We start from the raw sequence: 7,386 nt of genomic DNA on the forward strand, positions 1-7,386 counted from the left end.
CTTCCTAACACCTATGAGTGCAGGTGGACTTCAATGTGTACAATTTAACCGTTTTTATCTTGTCCTTTCAAATGGTCAATATGGAAATCAAACAAGGAAACAAGACTTATTGGATTGGAACTCACACCAGTGGTGAATCTCAAAAGTCCTTCCTCCAGTCTTCTCCCCGCCCTCTCAAAACATCATAGGGAAGCAAGGAGAGCATTGTAGAAGTAGAACTTTTGATACTCACACAATGTGACGAAATGGTGGTTTTAGAAGGGTCAAGGGGCACACCTTGGGTGATTCCTGATCTTCCTCCTCTATCAGTTGTATAACTGAGACGACACCCACGCCAGGACCCACTTGAGGTCAACATGAACTTGAGCGCCTTGGTCCACTGCCCCTTCCGAGTTGAACTGGGTCTTGATGGAGTAGAAGCTGCCGCGGCCTCCCGTGTCCTCAATCTTGCCCTTCTCGACATCCATCCTGACCCATAACAGAAAAAGGTGCGTTAAAAGTCAAACCATTTATTTTAAGGCCAGTACGGTAAAACAAAATAATCTGCAGATTTCTCATGCTAGTGAGTAGTTGGTAGCAAATGATCATGCAGAGAGAATGGATTAAGCTGTCAAAAGCTGACCAACTCCAGTTATTTGTGTAAGTACAATAGAGTACCACAGTATGAGTCATAATACCCATAAAACATAGCGGTCAAACAAGGAAATGGTTCCAACCATATTTCCACCATTCATTTCTCCCCATAGGGAATTTTAGAAACACTTAAAATAAGGGATTATTTTAATTATGATGTCACAACTGATCAATAAATTCCAAATGTTCTGTTTGAACATTCTGGTATCTGATTGTCTTGGATACTAGTGTTCTATTTCAGCAATCTAGCAGATTCCTCCTGAGATATAGTTAACACAGTAGATCACCATATAATATAGAAAGTGCTACTAGACAAAAACTTAGTTGCAGAACGAGGTTAGAAGAATGCCACTGTCAATCTCCTTGATGATGAGGAGATTCTTGCAGCCGCTACAGGAAGAAAATGCCTTAACAGGGAACCTTGGAGCTGCCAGTAGCAACTCCGTTCAGCCTGCCCTGCCATCTCAACCCAAGGCCACTGAGAAGCTTCCAGCACTCAAACAAAATAGTTTAAACACCTCCAGAATCCCAGTACTGGAGTTGACTGAAGAAAGAAAGGGTGCTCTGCAGCGACTTGCCAGTTTGAAGGCTGTGGAAAAGAAACCACATCCTCCCTCCAGAATCCCAGTACTGCAGAAAAAGAGGTCCATCTGCAATGGGAAGAGTCAACCACTGCATGTAGCTCAAACATCTCAGCAGTCAGGGAAGGCTACTATTCCTCCCATCCGGAAGCCACTGCAACCCATCCATACCAAGAGGGATCAAACCTGCGTGGTGAAAGACATCTACCTCCATAGTGCCAAGCCATTGAAGGCAGTCCATGGAGCCAATATGGCCGCCAAGATGCCACTGCCTCCCATTAGAGCCAGAGTCACTGTGCCAAACAATGATGTCAAGAAGAAGCCATTCCAGCCAGTCAGACCAGGCAGCCCTCGTCCTGCTGCTTCAACGTACAGAAGGCAGGTTGTGAAGAAACACGTTCAGTTCAAGACTCAGACCCTAACTGTACAGGATCTACCGCCATGCCCCGATGAGATGGTATGGGATGTCTTTTACTCAGAGGCTGAGCAGGTGATGGCATATATGAAGGCCAAGCTGATCAGTGTCACCCAAGAACTGAAACTGATTAAGAGTGGGGCCAAGATGGATGCTCAGGCTTTGGAGGAGAAAAACTCAAAAGAGCAGTTGAGAAAAAAGGTGGAGAAGTTCATCCAGGAGATTTGCCTGATGAAGGTGGATTCTGACCTATGGGAGATGATAAGAGATAACGAAGAAGAGGAACAATCCAAAATTTCTTTTTGATACTGTTGCGAAACTAACTAAAAAGCAGCATTCCCCAAGAGAGGATGGCTTTCACTTCAGCAGTAATAAATTCATGAACTTCTTTGAGGAAAAGATCATGACCATTAGAAAGCAAATTACGGACTCCTCTTTGAATCTGCGTATTCCTCCAGGGCTTAGCTGTCCTGGATCCGCACAGCTCTGCGAGGGCCTGGGATCGGGAGAGACACTTAAGTGTTTTAGTACTATATCTCTTGACACAATGATGAAAATAATCATGGCCTCTAAACCTTCAAGCTGCATACTGGATCCTATTCCTACTAAACTGCTGAAGGAGCTGCTTCCTGTGCTTGGCCCTCCTATGTTGAACATAATAAACAGCTCTCTATCCACCGGATGTGTACCAAACTCACTAAAAGTGGCAGTGATAAAGCCTCTCTTGAAAAAGCCAAACCTTGACCCGGAAAATATAAAAAACTATCGGCCTGTATCGAATCTTCCATTCCTCTCAAAAATTTTAGAAAAAGCTGTTGCGCAGCAACTCACTGCCTTTCTGAAGACAAACAATGTATACGAAATGCTTCAGTCTGGTTTTAGACCCCATCATAGCACTGAGACTGCACTTGTGAAGGTGGTAAATGACCTTTTAATGGCGTCAGACCGAGGCTCTGCATCTGTCCTCGTGCTACTAGACCTTAGTGCTGCCTTTGACACCATCGATCACCATATTCTTTTGGAGAGACTGGAAACCCAAATTGGTCTACACGGACAAGTTCTGGCCTGGTTTAGATCTTACCTGTCGGAAAGATATCAGTTTGTCTCTGTGAATGGTCTGTCCTCTGACAAATCAACTGTACATTTCGGTGTTCCTCAAGGTTCCGTTTTAGGACCACTATTGTTTTCACTATATATTTTACCTCTTGGGGATGTTATTCGAAAACATAATGTTAACTTTCACTGCTATGCGGATGACACACAGCTGTACATTTCAATGAAACATGGTGAAGCCCCAAAATTGCCCTCGCTAGAAGCCTGTGTTTCAGACATAAGGAAGTGGATGGCTGACAACTTTCTACTTTTAAACTCGGACAAAACAGAGATGCTTGTTCTAGGTCCCAAGAAACAAAGAGATCTTCTGTTAAATCTGACAATTCATCTTGATGGTTGTAAAGTCGTCTCAAATAAAACTGTGAAGGACCTCGGCGTTACTCTTGACCCTGATCTCTCTTTTGAAGAACACATCAAGACTGTTTCAAGGACAGCTTTTTTCCATCTACGTAACATTGCAAAAATCAGAAATTTTCTGTCCAAAAATGATGCAGAAAAATTAATCCATGCATTTGTTACTTCTAGGTTAGACTACTGCAATGCTCTACTTTCCGGCTACCCGGATAAAGCACTAAATAAACTTCAGTTAGTGCTAAATACGGCTGCTAGAATCCTGACTAGAACCAAGAAATTTGATCATATTACTCCAGTGCTAGCTTCCCTACACTGGCTTCCTGTTAAGGCAAGGGCTGATTTCAAGGTTTTACTGTTAACCTATAAAGCGTTACATGGGCTTGCTCCTACCTATCTTTCCGAGTTGGTCCTGCCGTACATACCAATACGTACGCTACGGTCACAAGACGCAGGCCTCCTAATTGTCCCTAGAATTTCTAAGCAAACAGCGGGAGGCAGGGCTTTCTCCTATAGATCTCCATTTTTATGGAACAGTCTGCCTACCCATGTGAGAGACGCAGACTCGGTCTCAACCTTTAAGTCTTTACTGAAGACTTATCTCTTCAGTAGGTCATATGATTGAGTGTAGTCTGGCCCAGGAGTGTGAAGGTGAACGGAAAGGCTCTGGAGCAACGAACCGCCCTTGCTGTCTCTGCCAGGCCGGTTCCCCTCTCTCCACTGGGATTCTCTGCCTCTAACCCTGTTACAGGGGCTGAGTCACTGGCTTGCTGGTGCTCTTTCATGCCGTCCCTAGGAGGGGTGCGTCACTTGAGTGGGTTGAGTTACTGACGTGATCTTCCTGTCTGGGTTGGCGCCCCCCCTTGGTTTGTGCTGTGGTGGAGACCTTTGTGGGTTATACTCGGCCTTGTCTCAGGATTGTAATGTTGGTGGTTGAGGATTTCCCTCTAGTGGTGCGGGGGCTGTGCTTTGGCAAAGTGGGTGGGGTTATATCCTTCCTGTTTGGCCCTGTCCGGGGGTTTCTTCGGATGGGGCCACAGTGTCTCCTGACCGCTCCTGTCTCAGCCTCCAGTATTTATGCTGCAGTAGTTTATGTGTCGGGGGGCTAGGGTCAGTTGGTTACCTGGAGTACTTCTCCTGTCTTATCCAGTGTCCTGTGTGAATTTAAGTATGCTCTCTCTAATTCTCTCGTTCTCTCTTTCTCTCTGAGAACCTGAGCCCTAGGACCATATGTCAGGACTACCGGGCATGATGACACCTTGCTGTCCCCAGTCCGCCTGGCCTTGCTGCTATTCCAGTTTCAACTGTTCTGCCTGCGGTTACGGAACCCCTACCTGTCCCAGACCTGCTGTTTTCAACTCTTAATGATCGGCTATGAAAAGCCAACTGAGATTTATTCCTGATTATTATTTGACCATGCTTGTCATTTATGAACATTTTGAAAATCTTGGCGCTCTCTAATTTTCTCCTTCTCTCTTTCTTTCTCTCGGAGGACCTGAGCCCTAGGACCATACGTCGGGACTACCGGCCGTGGTGACACCTTGCTGTCCCCAGTCCGCCTGGCCTTGCTGCTATTCCAGTTTCAACTGTTCTGCCTGCGGTTATGGAACCCCTACCTGTTCCAGACCTGCTGTTTTCAACTCTTAATGATCGGCTATGAAAAGCCAACTGAGATTTATTCCTGATTATTATTTGACCATGCTTGTCATTTATGAACATTTTGAAAATCTTGGCATAGTTCTGTTATAATCTCCACCCGGCACAGCCAGAAGAGGACTGGCCACCCCTCATAGCCTGGTTCCTCTCTAGGTTTCTTCCTAGGTTTTGGCCTTTCTAGGGAGTTTTTCCTAGCCACCGTGCTTCTACACCTGCATTACTAGCTGTTTGGGGTTTTAGGCTGGGTGTCTGTACAGCACTTCGAGATATTAGCTGATGTACGAAGGGCTATATAAAATAAAATTGATTGATTGATTGATTGAAGAGAGGAGTAAAGAGGTGAGGAGAAATGGAGAACAAATCAAGCCAAAGCAGACAGCCACGAGATACACTGTGAGCAAGCCAAAGGAAGTCAAGAAGGGTTTGAACATGGAAGAGAAAAAGGAGGACAGACAGGTAAAGTAGTTTGACATTCCAAAGCCATACTAACTGCTGATCTAGTGTAGTGTTGGTGATCACGTGCGTTTGTATCAGAGGAGGCTGATGGGAGGAGTTATAGGAGGATAGGATCGTTGTAATGGCTGGAATGAAATGAATTGATCGGAATCAAACGTGGTTTCCATGTGATTGATGTGTGTGATACCGTTCCTTTTATTCTATTCCACCTATTACAATGAGCCCAATACAATGAGCTCCTCCCATCTGCCTCATCTGGTTTGTACATATTGTATATCTTGTCTTTGTTGCCCAGCTGCCCATTATTTGGCCCATCTGATAACATCCATTCATTCAGGTGGTGTTGAAACGTCAATTTGGGATGAGTGCAGCCAACTCCAAGCTGAAGCAGTGTGAGCACTGCGGCCGGTGCTTTGATCCTAGTCGCCTGGAGAAACACAACGAGATCTGTGCCAAGCTCTCCTCCAAGAGCTCTAGACGGGGGGTCTATGACTCCACCAGGCACCGGCTCAAAGGCACTGAACTGGCTGGCTACGTGAAGCGATCCGTGGTGTGATGCACTAAGGGACCTGAGTCTGTCGCTCTTTTGTATTTTGTATTGAATAGACAGACATACAGTGACTGCTAAACCACCTGCTGCCCAAATTAGGACTTCTACCATGGAATTTGTGAGGGTTCCAATAAGAGGCAGTACTACTAGGAGGCAGTATTGTATCCAGAAACGTCTAAACCAACAGTTTTCAGCAGTTCCTCAAATCTACAGAAACACCTGTAAAAACACCTCAATAAAATCAAATCCAAATACTCAACTAAATCATTTTGTCAGATGTGTTACTAGTGCAGGAAAGTGGATTAAATGAAATATTAAGAAACAATGGAACGTATTTGTCAAATCTGAATATGAAAAGGAGTGATTTATTTTATGAATTGGAAAAATTAAGTAAGATAAACTAATTAATTTAGTTGTATAACTTACCAAATTTACACAAATAACTGAAGTTGGTCAGCTTTTGACAGCTTAATCCTTGGTCTCTCGATATAATCCATAGATGATTACAATTATAATTCGATGTCTGCTAGACTGGTTGACTGACCTGTAGGGCAGGCAGAATCCCATATCTCCCTTCTCCACCTCCTCCTTGAACTGCTGCACACAGTCCAGGAAGGCCACCATGGCATGGTCGAACTTGTTGTCCCAGAAGAAGCACAGGCCCCCTGTACAGTACAGTGGTAGGTCCTACACATACAAGAAGAAAGAGAGAGTGGAATGTACCATATACAACATGGCTTATTCACTGGGGGTTGGCTTGGGCCAGTCTAATGAGCATTGGAAAATAGTTCACTCTTTTTTTCACAGCTCATTAAAAAATGTTTGTTGTTTGTCTCCATATAGTAGCCAGCGGTAAGTGTGTTCATGTATTGTACATTTTAATTTGAGACCTCACTTGTTGGTTACAACCATCACACCTCCTCATCCATCCTTCACGGTGGGAAACACACATTTACATTTACATTTAAGTCATTTAGCAGACGCTCTTATCCAGAGCGACTTACAATTTGGAAAGTTCATACATATTCATCCTGGTCCCCCCGTGGGAATTGAACCCACAACCCTGGCGTTGCAAGCGCCATGCTCTACCAACTGAGCCACAGTTGAGATCATCCGTTCACCTACTCCGCATCTTACAAAGACACGGCGGTTGGACCCAAATCTCAAATTTAGACTCATCAGACCAAAGGACAGATTTCCACCAGTCTAATGTTCATTGCTTGTGTTTCTTGGCCCAAGCAAGTCTCTTCTTCTTATTGGTGTCCTTTATTAGGGGTTTCTTTGCAGCAATTTGACCATGAAGGCCTGATTCACACAGTCTCCTCTGAACAGTTGATTGTCAGACACATCTGTTACTTGAACTCTGTGAAGCATTTATTTGGGCTATAATCTGAGGTGCAGTTAACTCTAATGAATTTATCCTGTGCGGCAGAAGTAACTCTTCCTTTCCTGTTGGGGTCCTCATGAGAGCCAGTTTCATCAAAGCGCTTGATGGTTTTTGCGACTGCACTTGAAGAAACTTTGAATGTTCTGTAATGACTGACTTTCATGTCTGAAAGTGATGATGGACTGTTGGGAACAGTGAGGCAACTGCCTTATTCAGCAGCAGAACGAGAGATGTTGATCTTGTC

At 44.5% G+C, this 7,386-nt stretch overlaps 1 pseudogene; it reads right to left on the bottom strand.

Annotated features, from left to right (window-relative positions):
- Positions 1–305: 305 nt before the first annotated feature.
- LOC139563645 (beclin-1-like) lies at positions 306–6,684 on the bottom strand (annotated as a pseudogene).
- Between the last annotated feature and the right edge of the window lie 702 nt (positions 6,685–7,386).

This window comes from Salvelinus alpinus, chromosome 1, assembly GCF_045679555.1.
Source record: "Salvelinus alpinus chromosome 1, SLU_Salpinus.1, whole genome shotgun sequence".
Classification (NCBI taxonomy): domain Eukaryota; kingdom Metazoa; phylum Chordata; class Actinopteri; order Salmoniformes; family Salmonidae; genus Salvelinus; species Salvelinus alpinus.